The sequence below is a fragment of the Phocoena sinus genome, chromosome 6 (genome assembly GCF_008692025.1).
Source record: "Phocoena sinus isolate mPhoSin1 chromosome 6, mPhoSin1.pri, whole genome shotgun sequence".
NCBI classification, from domain to species: Eukaryota; Metazoa; Chordata; class Mammalia; order Artiodactyla; family Phocoenidae; genus Phocoena; species Phocoena sinus.
Window position 1 is genome coordinate 55,482,997 of NC_045768.1, and position 17,973 is coordinate 55,500,969.

Consider the following 17,973-nt stretch of genomic DNA (forward strand, 5'->3'; position numbering starts at 1 on the left):
GGATAGGGAGGGTGAGAGGGAGACACAAGAGGGAGGAGATATGGGGATATATGTATATGTATAGCTGATTCACTTTGTTATACAGCAGAAACTAACAAACACACCATTGTAAAGCAATTATACTCCAATAAAGATGTTAAAAAAATAGACCTTCATTTTTGTAGCACTTTCATAAATATTAATTTGTCCTTAACTGTCTTAGAAAGCATTCCAAACTTTTCCAAAAGTGTCTGCTACCAAGAGATGCATGTTGGCATCTGTGATGCTGATATACTAGGATTTGTTTTTGAAGCATTGAATAAAGAGTTAGATTTCATCTCCACTAGCCCTGAGTTTTCATTAAGTCCTGTCAGTGAGAGCAGTAATCCACAGCGCTGATCTTTCCAGCTGGTATTCATGAGAGCCTGAAGTAATCTCTGTCAGATGATAGAGCCTGATTCCTAGTGAGCCTGCTGTCTCCATGGGCCTTCTCTTCTCATGAAGCAGGAAAAAGGTCCCTCCAAGATGACTCACCAAGGGTGGGGGGCGGGTGGTGGTGGCTAGTGTCAACTCACGGGTGCTGTCATGATAAAAGGGCCATGGCCTCAGAAGCTCTGAACTTGCTGACAGGAAATGAAGCCCAAGGCAGCCCAAGGGGAAAGCTGATTGTTCTGATAGAAGTCTGAAAGCACTGATGCATCATACCTGATAATTCACAGTGTAGGGGTTACCTCAGTCAAAGAGGCATTTTATCATTCAGGTATGTATTTTGTGTCAGCTATGGGTGAGTCACTCAGTGGGTTTCAGTAGTATACAAAGGACCTTACCCAAAATACAATTGTTATTTGGAACATGTGGGGAAAGGGGTACTCTCATTTATTAAGGACTAGCTTATTAAGGGTAGTGCCCTGCCTGCAGGATCCATTAATTCAGCAAGCAAGCACCAAAAAGTGTCAGATGCAAAGAAGAATGCCCTTCCCTCCTTTCCTTTTCTCCTTCTTTCTTTCCTTCCACAAATATGTAAGGAGTATCTACCACTGTGCCTTAGGGACTAGGGTTAAAATGGCGAAACAAATTTATCTGATATTTTTTAGTGCAGAAATTCTTAACTTGGGCTCCATGGACCCTTCCCCACCCACGCTTACCGCCCCCAAATCTGTGGAAAGACTTCAGGGAATCGGTGAGCTTGAATGGGAAGAATTACATCTTTATTTTCACTAATCTCTAACTGAAATTTAGCATTTGATTTAATCATGCATGTAGGCAACAAAACACAGCAGTATTAAAAGTACCTATGCTTTTGTCACCAGTAGAAATCACAGACATTTTTATCTCACATTACAGTTTTTGCAGACATCTCAAAAAATTGATTATGCTCATCACCACTTAAAAATTATGGTCGGTTTTGTTATTTAATGTGTCACTTAATGAAGAAGCATATGTAACTATATTGCAAATTTATATTTTGATGATTTTACTTCAATATTTGATTTCCTTTATAATCCTATATATTTACTTTATGCATTTTAAAACAGTATTCTGAGAAGAGGTCCATAAGCTTCACCAGATACCAAAATGTATCTTGGCACAAAATGGTTATGAATCCTTGCCCTAGTAAGAGAGATAGGCCTTAGAGAAATAATCACACCAATATATAATTGAAAACAGTGCTGAGAGCTCTTTTAAAAAGTCTAGGTGTGAGAGATCCTTATAGTAGCAGACATGGCCCCCAACCCCCCAGTTTTCTAGTCCAGTGGGACCCACCTAGATTCTGCTTCCATCTCTCCTGTGCCAGGCCCTGTGTGGGCCCTGGGGATACAGCATCTGTGCCTACCAGTCTAGTGGAGGAAGTCAGAGCCAACCACACATAAGGAAATACATAACCGAGATGATTTCTGTTAGAGAGCAGAGCCCTGAAGAAAGTGAACCAGGGTAATGAGATAAAGAGCAAATTCCAAGAGGTGCTATGGGACATCTAAGGGGACAGGGAAGGTCTCTCGGAGGACACAAGTCATGCTGAGACCTGGAGGAGGATATCTGGGGGAGGAATTTTACTGAAAGATAGGACAAAGGACCTGAGACAGAAACAAGTAAACTCTCAGTTCCCTTGAGTTAGGAGTAATTGTTTCCCTGCCATGCCCTGTTTTTTGGAGAAAGAAACAAATCACAGGAATCAGAAAAGGAAATTTGGGGTGGCCAAGGGTATGAGATGGACACAAGTGGTCAGAAACAGCAGTGGGGATGTATATCGAGGGCCCTCATATATGCCATGTCCAGATTCTCCACATGTGGAATACCGAAGGCAGGGGGCGGCATCTTTTTACCTCTGAACAACCCTGAGCCTTCCTAGACCAATTCATAAGTCTGCCTTTCAGACAAAAAGTTGCTATAATCAGAGGTCCCACCTCATTCCTGGAGAGGATCCACAACTATGTTTCACCTGATATCATGGAACCCACACCCCTGATATCATGGAGCCCACACCCCTGATTTTGAGAGGCCTGCAGCAGTGAAATAACCTATTATAGGGATTGGGGAACAGCAACTATTTGCCTCTAAAATGCCTCTCACTTTTACCTTCCAAGGCCTGCCGGTGGGTACAAGAGTTCTATTCCACACATCTTCACATCTTTTCCCAGCTGGATTCAGAGAAAGCTACTCGTTTGCCCCTATTGCGTTGACCTTTAGGAGAATCACTCTTTCCTAATGAAAAAATGACATCAGAGCTCCTGTCTGTGAGCAGCCTCTACGACATCACTTACAGCTTATTAAAATCTACAAAAATCCTACCCAGTTGCTATGAAACAAGCTCATATAAAGGATTTATTTTTTAAAAACCAGTAATTTCAGGGGATATCACAAGGTCATTGAACATTCAGCCCTATGCCCTATAATAAATGTGGGCTAAATTACTGCACAAATGCTATAAAGGGCACATGGAACCATTTTTATTGAAAAGTGGACCAATTGCTCCTATCAGACTACCTTTCCAGATACTTCTAAACCTTCAGTTGCTTTATTCCTTTTCATAGCATCCCCCACACATATACTTAAAATGTCACAAGAAAATCAGTGAAAGTTTGACATGTCTTTTAAAGTGTTGCTAATCTCTTTCCTATACAGTCTATATCTCCACTTAAGTCTGTGGTCAGACAACAGACCTAACCCACTGTAAAATCATGCATACTTAAAGAAAAAATAAATTGCATCTTGAATAAAGACAATAAATGTTAGAAGTATTTCCTCAAATCAAGAGTTGAGGTAAAAGGACTTTTGGCAGAAAGTTCAGTTATAAGAATATCCCCAAATCCTTACATTTCCAGTGAAACATCAGTGTAAAATTTTTTCCTTCTACAGCAATATTTTAAAAGAAAAGAAGCCCGGGGTAGCAGAAAGAGCCTTGGACTTGAAATCAGTTGACGTAAGTTCCAGAACTAGCTCTGCACCTGGTTCTCTGGGTGAACTTGAGCAGGTTCTACACTGTACTGTTTTGTTTTGGTCTTTTTTTGCAGTACGCGGGCCTCTCACTGTTGTGGCCTTTCCTGTTGTGTAGCACAGGCTCCGGACGCACAGGCTCAGCGGCCATGGCTCAAGGGCCCAGCGGCTCCGCGGCATGTGGGATCTTCCCGGACTGGGGCACGAACCCGTGTCCCCTGCATCGGCAGGCGGACTCTCAACCACTGCGCCACCAGGGGAGCCCCACTGTACTGTTTTGTCTCTCTGGGCCTCTGTTTCCTAATGTGTAAAATTACTGGGTTAGAAGAGATTATTTCTAAGACCTCTTGCAGCTCTAAAACTCTGCCTTTCTAATTAGAATAGGCACACATGGCACTAGGCAATAGATTCCTAACAGGAACATAATCCTAGCAAATATCTTCAAACTTCCAATATGGTCCACTAAGGGATGCGTGATCACTATGACAATCATATGGGATTTTTAGGCAGCTGGTGGATTTTTCTTTTTTTAATTAGACATTTACTGATTGAAAGAATACATCTGGCATTATATTTTTGATCGTTTCCATGCCACTTGACTTTAGCCTCTCTGGGGTGATTTATATCATTTCTGATGGGACCTCTCCTAGGAATGGAGTCCCCCCAAGAGAAAAGGAAGAGAAAGAGAGGAGCATCGCTTCCCACATATATTCCAGGCAGCCTCACCCCGTGAGAGCTCCATTGTTCTCCATTACACTTTTTTCAAAGGATTTCCAGATCAAAGGAATTTGAGGAGTGCTCCATATGTTTTCCTCTCGTGAAGATTTACAGTGTATACTAGCACGTTAAAGAGTCTGAGAAATCCTGCAGTAAAAATTCCTGCCTAGCTTTAACTCAGAGTTTCCCAAACTCATTTGCCTGCAGCCCTCTTTTTCACAACACCTACTGTCTCAAGGAACCAGTGTTACATGGACACAGTTTGGGAAGGCTGGAGTGCAGATCAGGCTCCCACTGAGAAAGAGCTCAATCAGGAGACATTCTCATTGGGATACCCACCTGCAATGAGTTCAGTGGTGGCCTCCAAAGGATGTGTCTACCTGAACCTCAAAATGTGACCTTCTTTGGCATAAGGGCTTTTGCAGGTGAATTAAGTTTAGGATCCTGAGATTAATCATCCTGGCTTAGTGTGAGCCCTAAATCCAACGATGAATGTCCTTATAAGAGACAGAAAGCACACACAGAGACACAGGGGAGAAGGCCATGTGAAGACAGAGGCAGAGATTGGAGCTGGGCTTCCAGAGCCAAGGAAGCCTGGAGCCACCAGAAGCTGGATGCAAGGTCCTCCTCTAGAGTCTTGAGAGTGGGCATGGTCCTGTTGACAGCTTAATTTCATAATTCTGGCCTCCAGGATGGTTAGAGAATAAATTTCTGTTGTTTCAACTCACCCAGTTTGTGGTAATTTGTTACCGCAGTCCTAGGAAACTACTACACCACCCTTACCTTCCTTTGACACCACCCACTAATTGAGTTATTTGACACAAATTAATGCCTTTGATCATCATTTTCTTCATCTTCAAAGTGACGAAAGAACACCTACTCTGTACACCTCCAGGGTATTTTTGAGTCTTGAAAGGAAAAATGGACACAAAGGTGCCATTTAAAGAGCTCCTGGATATGAGTCTTACCCTCCATCTGGGTATCAGACCCAGCTACTAGGATTGGGACCTCAAGGAGAGACAGGACATTGAATCAGAGAACATTGCTGGTCAGACCTCCCAAATGTTCATGTGTTCATTGTTCCAGGCACTGTCATAGGCACTCGGGATACAGAAATGAACAAAACATACCAAATCCCTGCCCTTGTGGAACTCATATAGTCAGTAAAGGAGTTAGACAGTGAATGTATAAGTAACCCGCTTAATGTGTCAGAGAGTGACGGAAGGTGTCTTGGGTTCTGATGCAGCCTGTAGCCCTCACTTCCAGGTCACCGTTAATTTAGCACATGGTAGCACTTTGGCTACAAAGATGCATGGGATAACATGCTTGATAATAGCAATGTGGTAGAGAAATTAGCATCCCCCTCTGCCCCTGTACACACTTTCCACCTAGAGAAGATCCTGAAAATAAGTAATTTAGTGGTGCTGGAGACATTTATCTTTGACAACAAAATAAGCAGGTATCAAAGGCCAGGGTGACCCAGTAATTCCATTCCTTTGAATATACCCAAGAGATATGAAAACACAGGTCCATGCAGGATTGAAAAGAGGTATTCAAAGAAAAACTCATGCACAGATTCTCATAGCATTTTTCACAATAGCCAAAAGGGGAAAACAACCCAAGTATCCATCAATGGATGAATGGATAAACAAAAAGTGGTATAGCCACACAATGGAATATTATTTGGTCATGAAAAGGAATTGAAGTACCGATAACATTTTACAATGTGGATGAACCTCAAAAACATTAAGCTAAGTGGAAAAAGCCAAACACAAAAGGCCATATATTGTATTATTCAATTTATTTGAAATTTCCAAAATAAATCCATAGAGACATAAAGCAGATGGTGGCTGCCAAGGCCTGGGAGGAAGGAGCACTTGGGGAGTGACGACTTAATCGGAACTACTTAATTGGGACAAAGAAAATGTTTTGGAACTGGATAGAGGTGATGGTTGCACAACATTATGAATGTACTATATGCCATTAAACTGTACAATTTAAAATGGCTTCTGTGAATTTCAACACACACACACACACACACAGTCAGTGTGTTCCTTTTATGTTGCTCCCTGGTCTAGGGATGGGAGGCGCAGAAACATCCCAAAGCTCTCACTACAAGTATGGGATCCACTATTGCTCAAGTTCAAAGCCAGAACCCTGCCAATAGGGAAATAGGAGACATGTTCTTACTTAAAGGGCACTTAGTATGGGATTTGGCAGGCTCACAGCTTGCAGTGGGAGGGCTGGGGCAGGGGTGCCATGAAGTGTCCATGACACAAAACAAAGATGGAGAGCCTGGCCAGAAATTGAGGAGCATCCTTGGAGGGTTGGGGACAGCCCCCTTGGGAAAGCCCAAGTCTTGAAGTACCTTTCCTTGTATGATACAAAGGAAAGTTCATGTTAGCCACCCCACCCTGGCCTTTGTCCTTTTTGCACTGTGAGTCCTTTCTGAGATTTTCCCTCCTGTTTCAATAAAGCATAAAAAGGAACGAAATTGAGTTATTTTTAATGAGGTGGATGGACCTAGAGTCTGTCATACAGAGTAAGTCAGAAAGAGAAAAACAAATACCGTATGCTAACACACATATATGGAATCTAAAAGAATGGTACTGAGGAACCTAGTGGCAGGGCAGGAATAAAGATGCAGATGTAGAGAATGGACTTGAGGACACAGTGGAGGAAGGCGAAGCTGGGATGAAGTGAGAGAGTAGCATTGACATATATATACTACCAAATGTAAAATAGATAGCCAGTGGGAAGCAGCCGCATAGCACAGGGAGATCAGCTCTGTGCTTTATGATGACCTAGAGGGGATAGGGAGGGTGGGAGGGAGGCTCAAGAGGGAGGGGATACGGGGATATATGTATACATATAGCTAATTCACTTTGTTGTACAGCAGAAACTAACACAACATTGTAAAGCAATTATATTCCAAGATGAAAAAAAAGAAATTCACATGAACGTTGCAACAAAGCATGTTAGGAGTAGGGTATGCATTAGCTTCCTATTGCTGCTGTAACAAATTACCACAAACTTAAGGACAAACAATATACGTTTATTATTTACAGTTCTGTAGGATAGAGGTCTGATATGGGTCTTGCTGGGCTAAAATGAAGGGTTTGGCAGGGCTGTGTTCCTTCTAAGTCTCTAGGGAAGAGTCCATTCCCTGCCTTTTCCAACTTCTAGAGGCTGCCTGCATTCCTTGGCTCATGGTCTTCCATCTTGCAAGCTATAGCAACCTCATCACTCCAACATCTGTTCCATCATCATATCTCCTTCTCTGACTCTCTGTCTCCCTTTCCCATATTTTAATGACCCTTGTGATTACATTGGGCCCACTTTGGTGATCCATGATTATCTCCCCATCTATCAGTCCTTAACTTAATCACATCAGCAAAATTCCTTTTGCCACGTAAAGCAACACATTCACAGGTTCCGGGGATTAGGACATGGACATCTTTGGGCCATTATTCTGCCTACTACAGAGTAGCTGGGGAATGAGACATCTGCTGTGCAGAATCCCTGATGACCACCAGCAGAGAGACCTACACAACCTGGAGGGCACAAGAGAAGAAATAAGTGAGAAAGCCCAAACTTTTTTTTTTTTTTTTTTTTGTGGTACATGGGCCTCTCACTGTTGTGGCCTCTCCCGTTGTGGAGCACAGGCTCCAGACGCGCAGGCTTAGCGGCCATGGCTCATGGGCCCAGCCACTCCGCGACACGTGGGATCCTCCTGGACCAGGTCACGAACCCGTGTCCCCTGCATCGGCAGGCGGACTCTCAACCACTGCACCACCAGGGAAGCCCCCAAACTTTTTGATTGCTCCCTAAATTAGCAAAAGCTACCGTACTAGAATAGAAAAGGAGGAACTCAACAAGATGTGATTATAAGAATAAAAACCAACATGGATGATGCATTTAATAGGTACTAGCCTCTCACCAAAAAAATATTGTATGTGGTATGTGCTATTATTAAGCCACATTTTATAAATGTCAGAGAGATTAGTAGAAATTACCTGAAATCTCACAGCTAGTAAGTACTGCACATAGCATTGGAATCTAGTTCTATCTGACGTGAGAGGTGAGCCCTCAACCTAGTGTTGTATCAGAGCAGGCTACTTACTGAACACCCTCATACTGGAAGCTTAAGATGACAGAAGTTTATTTCTTGTTCATGTAACAGTCCAGTGTGCATATTTGGTGGGCAGCTTTCCTGGGGTGATTCTGGAGCCCAGGCTCCTTCCACCTGTGGCTCTGCCATCTGATAGGTCTCAGGATCCCTTGCTTCCAGAGGCAGGTAGGAAAATAGGAGATGAAGAAAGCATGCTTGTTTTTTAACCACCTCCTCCCAGAAGGGATGCATCTCCTCTGCTCACATTCCATTGGCAAAAGCTGGCCATATGGGCCCACCTCTATGGTACAGGCTAAGTCTAGCCCCTGGCTGGACAACCACTTCCCAGGAGCAACTCTATGCTTTGAATAGGAGGCATAAATGTGGTAAATAGCTGACCATCTCTGCCATGACAGTACTGATACCTGAATGCATGAGTGAATGAATCAGTGAGTGAATGGAGAAATCTTGCTTCTCACACTCCTGCTAACAAAAATAAAGGATGCTATCTATTTAAAGGTGCCTTTCATGGCAGGAGGAGAACTAACTAAATAACCTAAATAAATAGAGGAGTATCCAGGCTTGCTAAGGTCTCTAGAGTTATCAAAACAGCATCAAAACATTCCATCTTTTCTGAAGACACTGTAAGAGACATCTAATTGTCCATATATGTATGTATGGAATAGGGCCCCCAATATTTCACTGGACATTTGGACGCCCATATTGAAGACTACATTCCAACCATCTTCACCACCAGTTTCAGCCATTGTGTTCTGGACAATGGGATGTATATGGAATTGAAACTTCTGAGGAAGTGTCCTTAAAAGAGGGGGCTCCTTTCTTCCCCTCTTTCTCCTTCCTCCAGGCTGGAGGTTGAGGAGCCTACGTAGCTCCCTAGGTTTGAGGAAGGAATAAACTAGAGGGAGCCTGGTTTCCTGCTGCTCATGGAGTTGCCAAACCAGTCCCAGATTGCCCAACTCTAGATTTGGTTTACATGAGAGAGATATCAATATCTATCATGTTTAAGCCACTGTTGTCTTCAGTTTTCTGTCACCTGCAGACAGTCCTAATCATGACTAATACACACAGGACTCTGTTTCTCTTTATCAAAGAGTATCATTATATAAAAACACAACACTAATGACCAAAGCGGCCTCCACCACAGCTATTTCTGCAAACCAAAGGATTTACCTGGAAACCTTGTTTTCATCACTGGCATTTCTGGCTTCCTACCTTCAGTCGCCTCAGCTGGTGTCACTGATGGCAGGGCCTGCTGGGCAAGCTTTGCAAACAGGAGGAAATGAAGGGTTTTCTCATAAGCCTGGCCCACAAGTTGCCAATTGCCAAGGCTGTTTTACTGTTGAGTGATTCCGGTGGGTTGGATTAAATGTGCAATGGTAGGAATCCTTCCAGACAGCTGTCATCTGCCTGGAAATTATAGCTTCCTATTACCCTTGTAAACATCCTGGGGCAGAAGCTCAAAAGTGACCCAGTTCCTATTGACACTTTCACATTGAGGTTTGCTTTACCTAGTACCTTCCTGGTTAGGACTGCTAACCAAGATAACCTGCAATCCTGAGGCAGAGGCTGACACAAGGCAGGCCTCTACTGATTAATGGTGATGATATTTCTGTGGAAAGTTTTGCTTATCAGTGGGGAGTTCAAACTCTCAGTTTTGACTTCTGCAGAATCTCAAAGTTTCAGGATACACAATAGGACATTGGTTCTAGTTCCTGACTCCGGGGAAGGCCCCAGTGAGATCATTGCTGACTTTCTCTCCTTAGACCATCATAAGGTCTAAGGACCTTATGAATGCTTAGAGAAAGTGATGCATCTTATGGACCACCTCCCGAGACATAAAACATATATGTTCATGCAACACAAAACTTTGCCCACAATTTCCTGAGGTGCCAGGCCCTCTGAAGCCTATTCATGAGTCCAGAGCCCCCAGGCTAAGAAGTCTTTTTTTTTTTTTTTAATTGGAGTATAGTTGATTTACAATGTTGTGTTAGTTTCTGCTATACAGCAAAGTGAATCAGTTATACATATATCCACTCTTTTTAAGATTCTTTTCCCATATAGGCCATTACAGAGTATTGAGTAGAGTTCCCTATGCTCTACAGTAGGTCCTTATTAGTTATCTATTTTATATATAGTAGTGTGTATATGTCATGCCTTTGAACCTCAGAGCAGATTTTAAAACCTCTGAAGTCATCCAATTTTTTTTTTCTCCACTTCTGCTCTCAAATGAAAGTAGACCAAGTCAATTCTGGAAGCTTCAATTGTTCATGGGCTTTACGTTATTTATGAGCAGCAATGAAAAGAATGCTGCACACCCCTCCCCACTTCCTGCTCTGAAGTCCTTTATCTGAAGTTCAAGTCCCATCTACCTCTCCTTTCCTGCATTATCTCACACAAACAGCCCATACTTGGCCATGTTGGACTGTCTATTTGCTGTTTCCCAAACATGCCAAGGTGCCTTCTGCCTTTGCTCAACAACTTCCTACCCCTAGACCCTCTTCGTTCATCACTATATGTCAAAATGCCACTCATTCTTCAAGACCATGGAAGAATAAACTTCTTTAGAAAGCTTTTCCCGAACACTTCCTTTGTGCTCTCAGCCTGAGCTTGAACATCTGTTAAGGTATGAACATCTTCTAACATGGATTATTTGGGCTGCCATACAGCAGAATATTTGAACTCTTGACATCTGAAATCAGAATGATTGGGTTTCAATCCCGACTCAGTGTCTTTCTTGCTATGTAACCTTGTATACATTTCTTAACCTATCTGTGCTTCAGTTCCCTCACTGACAAAGACAATAACAGCCTACTTCATAGTGTTAAGTGAGCTAATCCATGTAAAATTCTTAGCGCAGTGCCTGGCACACTGAAAGCATTTGATAAGGGCTAGTTATTTTTATTTTAATTGTATGCTTTTGTTCCCACCCCCTACCATTAGGCTATAAAGTAGTTGAGGGTAGACCCTGGGTCTTAGTCATCACTTTATACCTCATAGAACCTAGAAAGAAAAACAAACAAACAAACCTTTGCACATAGCAAATAACTAGTATATGATATTTGAATTTAAATGAATCATCCATAAACATGTAATCTAAGAACCAGAGATAGCACTGTTGTCATCTACATTTTATGAATAGATTAGATGCCAGGGAACAGTAAGATGGATGCTATATTGAGACTACAAATCATTCTGGGTCTTGAAAAAACATCCTGATTACATCTCTCTGTCCTAATCCCAGGATTTTTATTACACCATGAAGGATATGCCAAGAATTCCCATCTTCTACAATTAAAATTTTTTCAATTCCTTTTCAATTATACAGACATCTCTTCAGCAACTCCTGGGTGCCATACACTGTGGTAAGGGATCAGAAATGTCCTCCTTGGGCTCCTGCAAACTAGCTGCTCTTTAGCATTGGAATTCAAGCTTAGGACCCAGGTCATATACAAATTTTCATATTCTATAAGCTTGAAGCCCAATGCCAGATGGCAACCACTCTGCAAGATTTTCCTCTCTTGTAACAAAAGATGTATACTTATGTCAAATGGCAGAATACCGGGCTTCCCTGGTGGCGCAGTGGTTGAGTGTCCGCCTGCTGATGCAGGGGACACGGGTTCGTGCCCCGGTCCGGGAAGATCCCACATGCCGCGGAGTGGCTGGGCCCATGAGCCATGGCCGCTGAGCCTGCGCGTCCAGAGCCTGTGCTCCGCAACGGGAGAGGCCACAGCACTGAGAGGCCCGCATACCGCAAAAAAAAAAAGGCAGAATACCGTGTCATACATCATTATAAAATAATTCTAAAAATATAAAATTACCTGGACCACTTGTGACCACCCAGCCCACTGAGCTGACCCAAATAGGCCCCTTGCCACATAACCACATAGAAATACTAGATACAATGTGACAAAAAATACCTTCCATGTAACCAAGTTTGATTTTTAAAAAAAGGAATTTTCAAGTGCCAAGAATAGCATGAAATCAAGTCAGAGGAACAAATATGAGCTGATATCAGGAGGAGGCCACAGGAGTTTCAGGTGGAGTTACGGACACCCTGGGGCAAGGGAGCTAGACTTCTAACACCTACAGAAAAAAAAAAAAAAAAAAGTGAGTTCAGGCCCAAAGGAGGGAAAGAATAGAACTGAACTCCCTGCATAAACACATTATCTGCCTGGGGTTTTGAGAGGGGTAAAAATAATTACCTGTGAAAATCAAAACTCTGAGCCCACATTACACAGGTTTGGGGCCTTAATTTATAAAACATTCATAATGTGGAACCTCTAGCTGATGATTTAACATAGCCTAGAGTCATTCATCCCCCCAGGAATCCAGCTAAAGCCAAGGCAAGGTATTTCTGTAGAGACACTTTCAAAGTTCATCTCCTGGGGGTTGTTGCAAAAGGCACTTTGAACTGAATGTGGAATCGTCCCTGCTTACCAAACCTGGTCATCTGCCAAAGCACCCTACTCATGAATGACACCACTTCCCATTAAGGCACACAAGTCTGGGAGTTGTCCTTGATACCCTGCACCAACCATCACTAAGGCTCAGTGATTTTTACCCTCTAAATATCTATCAGATCTGTCCATTTTTCTCCATTTCCAATGCCCCATCCTAGTCCAAGCCACTAATCATCTCTTGCTAGCCTCCTATCTGGTTTACCCTGCATCCCCTTTATCAGGTGGAATCATATGAAATTGCCATCTTATAGGACAAATAGTCTACATGTGGCAACTTCATAGGATTCAATCTGATATTCCTTCCATCTGATTTCCACCCTACAAATAGAGTTACCTTTTCATAAAGCAAATTTGATCATGTCGTACCTGCCCCCTGCTTAAACTGTCCACAGCTTTCCTACTGCTCTTAAGATAAAGATTAAGCTCCTAAGCATGGCCTACAATGCCATTTGATCCCTACCTCCCCCAAGTTGTCTGTTTCCCACTTTTCCTCTTTCCCTCTAAACCTGACCCACTGGATCTCTTCTAGTGCCTCATCCCTTCCATGTTCCTCCCCGACAGAGCTTTTATACATGCTGTTCCCACTGCCTAGAATATTCTTCTAAACCCTCTTCAATTGTACAGCTCCTTATCCTTTAGATCTCGGAGCCTTTTCTGACTTCCCTGGCCTCATCAAGGGCCCCATCATATGTTCTCTTAATGACAAGTTCATCTCCTTCATAGAGTTGCCCCAATTACAATTTTACATTTATCTGTATGATTATTTGATTTATGTCTGCTTCCCCCATTAAAGCTGTAAGTTTCATAAAGATAGTGACTGAGTCTGTTCTCACTGACCGTTGAATCCCCAGCCCAGTGCCAGAGTAGGTACTCAACATGTAGGTGCTCAACATGCTTTTGAGTAAATGAAACATTAAAAACCATGGAATAGAGGAGTGAAGAGACTGGATGCAGGGTTACCAAGGTGGAGACTGAGGCAATGGTCTTGTAGGAGAAGGTGAGCGACTGAAACCAAGGCCATTTTTTTCATGCATTACCTTGGCTAATCTGAAAAACATTCCATCTTTTGCTTCAGGCATTTTATAAACAAGGAGACTAGAGATATCAAATGACTTGCCCAGAGTCACAAAATGGTAGATCTAAGATGCCTATCAAGGTTATCTGACTCCAAATCCAGCCGTCTTTCTATTTAAAACAATTGAGATAAGCAGAGGAGACAGCAAGGAACCCTGGAGTGAGAACCAGGAACTCCAGTGCCGACAGGAGCTGGGCAGGTAATGTAAAGGCTGAGGCAGGTCAGAACCAAGATAAGACAGAGTGTTGGGAACCACATCCAGCTGGAACGTGCATATAATTCTAGCTCTAAACTATTATTGGTACACAGAAATGCAGGCCCAATATTTTTAGGCTGTCCTAATTTTTAAGAGAAGTTCAAACCTTGACTTTTGTGTGCAGTCATTCTGATTTTAAAACACTGTGCAGACCAAAGAGAGCATGTCTGCAGGAGGAATGTGGACTATGGATACCAATTTGCAATACCCAGTCTAGATGCATGGGAGAGTAGCAGGAAAGACGCACTATTGTCAGTACACACTTATGCTTGTACCTTGCATGGAAAATATTTGGGTAGGGCCCTCATAAATAATCTTAGCAATAGTTATCCAACTTGAACTTTGATGGTTCTGCAAAACTGAAAAGTTAGGATCAGTTAATCTATAACTAGCTTTATTGTTCCAAGATCACTATGTTCTGTTAAAGCAAAGAAACAACCACCACAGGAGGATAAACATCTTCCTCCCATGATCCTAAGGAAGGCAATGGGCAAGGAACTCAAATGGCCACTGCTGGAGAATGTGTAGATTACTGACTAGGCTACTCTCCTTCCAAAAAAAATATAGTCCAAAGATAAGCTGATAATGGCCCTTAACTTAATTCAAATTCCCAATAGGAATTGCAGTCACTTTCAGTATGCCAGAGATCATGGGAAAGTTCATCTTTATCTCATTCCGGGTTCCTTTCCTAGCATTTTTCATTGAAGGAATAAAAAGATGTAACAAACTGCTCTTCCAGTATTTTTACTGCTTTTCAAATAAGTATCTGCTTTTTAGTGTCAGTTCCTCTAACTCTGGAGGGACCTGGCATGTAGAAGAACTTCACAGATTTTCTCAATTTGACCTTCCCCACTCAAACACCAGCTAAGTACATGCCTCAGAAATTGTTGGGATCTTTTTTCCTATGGTGTTTATTTACTTAGTTAAATCACTAGCAACTCAGCTGCCATGGCGTTTGTGGAAGTTATTTTGTGAAGCATATCCTAATTTGAAGTCCTAGAATTTTTCTTATATTCATTTGTAATTTTTAAAAGGCATCAGAAGTCAACAGAAGAAATCAGCAACAAACTTCACATATTCCTGGATCATGGAAAGAGGAATCATTTGATTGCTGTCCTGGAGAGATAGCATATTTACATCACTTTAGTGAGGCTAGGCTAACTACTAGATCAAGTAACCCAGAACTTTTAACATACTAACAGAATAAAAATTTGTTTCTTACTTCCATCGCAGTTCAATGCGGGTTGGCGAGGCAGGGGAATGAAGAGTTCCGCTCCACGTGGTTAATTGGGGACTCAGGATCCTTCCATCCCATCTCTTAGTCCAGGGGTTGGCAAACTTTTTCTGTAAAGAGCCATTTAGAAAACATTTTAGCCTTTGTGTGTCATATGGTCTCTGTCACAACTATTCAGCTCTGCCACTGCAGCACAAAAGGAGCCAGAGACAATATGTAAATTGAGGACTTTCCTGGTGGCGTAGTAGTTAAGAATCCGCCTGCCAATGCAGGGAACATGGGTTCGAGCCCTGGTCCGGGAAGATCCCACATGCCGCGGAGCAACTAAGCCCGTGCGCCACAACTACTGAGCCTGTGCTCTAGGGCCCATGAGCCACAACCACTGAGCCCGTGAACCACAACTACTGAAGCCCGTGTGCCACAACTACTGAAGCCCACATGCCTAGAGCCCGTGCTCTGCAACGAGAAGCCACTGCAATGAGAAGCCCATGTACCGCAATGAAGAGTAGCCCCCACTCTCTGCAACTAGAGAAAGCCCACGTGCAGCAACGAAGACCCAATGCAGCCAAAAATAAATAAATAAATTTATATAAAATAAATGTAAATAGATAAGTACGGCTGTGTTCCAATAAAACTTTATTTACAAAAACAGGCAGTGGGCTGTAGTTTGTTGACCCCTGCTCTAGGACCTTGTCCCTCTCTGCATTCAGACAGTAGATAAAGAGTGAGCACCATGGAAGAGGCACATGTAAAATTAATGCCTATCCCCATATAACTGTCCTGAGGATTATATTAAACAATGTTTGTAAAGTGCTTAGTGCAAAGGTTAGTATGTAGGATTTGCTCAATAAATGGCACCATCATCTTTTGTTTTTAATACAGGAATAAAGTACCTTTGGTATTTATAGGAGGAAGTGGTCATACTTAATTGAGGGAGATTAGGAAAGGTTACAGTTGATTCTCAAAGGTAGGATAGGATTTTAACAGAAGTGGGGAACAGCTTGAGCAAATGTGTAGCAGCTGGAAGCATTGTAGGTTTAGTAAGCACATGTAGTTGAGTTTGGTTGTCACACAGGGTTATTTGGAGGAATCAAGGGACATAAATCTGGAAAGATAAAAAGGTTTTGAACACCAGGTTTAAAGTTTAGACATATAGTGGCAATAGAAAGCCATTGTAAGTTGTTGAGAAGTGTACACACAAATCTTGGGTGCCAAAAATCTGTTTGTAAATTTGTTGTTTGAAACACAGACTGTTTTCTAACACACTATAAGCGATGGGAGTTAGAGGCCCAGATTGGTCTACAGAAGCTTGTTTCTCAGGTGTTTATAAAATTTTTAAGTATCTGCAAAGAAGAATTGTTTTACTCAACCAACATATACAGAAAGTTATTCAGCTATAGAGCTATATAAATGTTGCTCTGATTCTCATTGTCTTAATCTAAAATAAGCCTTCCTAGGAAAAGTTCCTCAGTTAACATGTACAGAGATTTATAGCCAACTATTGAAATTCCTGGAAGGGTATGCCATGATAAAATATAGACTCAAGTTTTTTGCCAACTCATTTGGATACTGAGAAGTAATTTGCATAGAGGTGGAACCACGAAGTCAGAAGCTTACTTAGCTGGGCCTTCATTTCTAGATCCCTAAAAAGAACTACTTATCCCTAATTGACACAAACCTGTTGGGCTTGTTTTTCAGAACCCATCTGTGTTGAAAGCATTGATTTCAGCTGCCTTCTGTGCAGGACTCCCTGCTTCCACCTGCTGCTGGAGAAATCTGTTCTGACATTCATGTAAGGTCTACCTAGACTGCAACTGAATGGACGCCTCAAAATTGGGAGCACCCAGTGCCAGTGCCTCATTCTGACATTTAATGTTAATAGTCATTTATTCACTCATTTATTCCACAAATATTTATGAGTATCTGCTGTGTGCCAGATACTGCACTGGTGCCAGAGGTAGTAGAGATAGCCCGTGAGAGTCACACTGCAAACAAGTGTTTATACTATAGTATTATAATTTATTTTGTGGGGGTATGTCCAGGTCAAAGTGGTACATAGGAAAAGAGGCATCTAAAATTGTCTATAGGATCAGAAAAAGCTTTTCTGAAAAGATAATATCTGAGCTGAGATGTTAAATAGAAGCTTTAGAGAGAATGGGAAGACAGCATCTCAAGTAGAGAAAGTATTTGATTACAGAGCATTGTGTATATTCAATGAATATTTGCTAAGGGAATGGATGGATGGATGGATGGATGGATGGATGGAAGGATGGATGTGAAGAAACCTTTGGAAAGCCTGTACTGTCCTCTACACAGAGTAAGTTAGTCTTTCTTCCATACAGACCTCCAGTGTGCATTGAGGTTTAATTCCAATTCCACCTCCAGCTCTAGAGAAGACATTCTAGTTTTTCTCTTTCTGTTAAATTAAAAATTTTAAATCTTGAGAATGAGAGATTTTCATCCTAATGCACATGTAAGCAAATGGGATACTGAATACAACCCCATACTCACTGTGAGCCCAGTGTGCTGGGGAGAGATGCCAAAGGAGATTCGATCCAGGCCACCAATAAATTATAATGTCACTAGAGAATCAAGATTTGTATTCAAGAAATAAATCAGAACAAAGCCAGCAAGTACCAAATTGTATGATTTGCACTCAAAGTTATACAAGAATTTGGGAAGATC

General features: G+C 42.1%; 1 protein-coding gene and 1 pseudogene across 1 annotated transcript in view; one reads left to right on the plus strand and one right to left on the minus strand.

The window, feature by feature from the left end:
* GLIS3 (GLIS family zinc finger 3) overlaps window positions 1–17,973 on the minus strand; it is a 702,615-nt gene that overhangs the window by 651,955 nt on the left and 32,687 nt on the right. Inside the window, exon 2 of the mRNA XM_032635005.1 lies at window positions 15,277–15,398. The gene's annotated coding sequence lies outside the window, so the exon portion shown is untranslated. The remainder of the gene's footprint in view (window positions 1–15,276; window positions 15,399–17,973) is intronic.
* LOC116755003 overlaps window positions 1–17,973 on the plus strand; it is a 188,896-nt pseudogene that overhangs the window by 137,444 nt on the left and 33,479 nt on the right.